Here is a 423-nt window from a genome sequence, read left to right as displayed (position 1 = left end):
CGGGGAGGGCGGGGCCCGCCACCCAGGCCCAGCCCAGGCCCTCACCCGGCCCGGGTGCTAGAGGTGCTGCCAGGGAAGGGCAGAAGCAGCGTGATGTAAGGGGGAGATTTGCACGGGAAAAGGGGGAATGGAACAAGCGAGGGAGACTGAGGCCACGGTTTATAGAACTGCGGCCTCGTCTGTGGGCGAGGCCCCTTCACGGTACGGAACGTGCCGGTCCTCGTGGGGAAGGTGACCCGGGCTGCTCGGGTCACACGGTCTCCGTACACACGCGTGCCCAGGCGTGCCCAGGTCCTCATAAAACCCTGTGACAAACGGGGTGGGCACGGCCCCGACCCGGGCCATCAGCAGACAAAGCCAAGCCCGCCCTCCTTCACGCAGGATCCCTGCCAAAGCAGCGGCTCCGAGGCCAGCCGCCTGCGC

The 423-nt window shown here is 67.8% G+C and overlaps 1 protein-coding gene across 1 annotated transcript in view; it reads right to left on the bottom strand.

The window, feature by feature from the left end:
- Positions 1-423, bottom strand: part of DEAF1 (DEAF1 transcription factor) — a 17,248-nt gene that overhangs the window by 11,603 nt on the left and 5,222 nt on the right. The gene's annotated exons all lie outside the window — the stretch shown is intronic.

This window comes from Myotis brandtii, unplaced genomic scaffold (genome assembly GCF_000412655.1).
Source record: "Myotis brandtii unplaced genomic scaffold, ASM41265v1 scaffold1236, whole genome shotgun sequence".
NCBI lineage: Eukaryota > Metazoa > Chordata > Mammalia > Chiroptera > Vespertilionidae > Myotis > Myotis brandtii.
The sequence above is the reverse complement of the archived record's forward strand: the minus strand, read 5'-3'. Positions and strand labels throughout refer to the sequence as shown.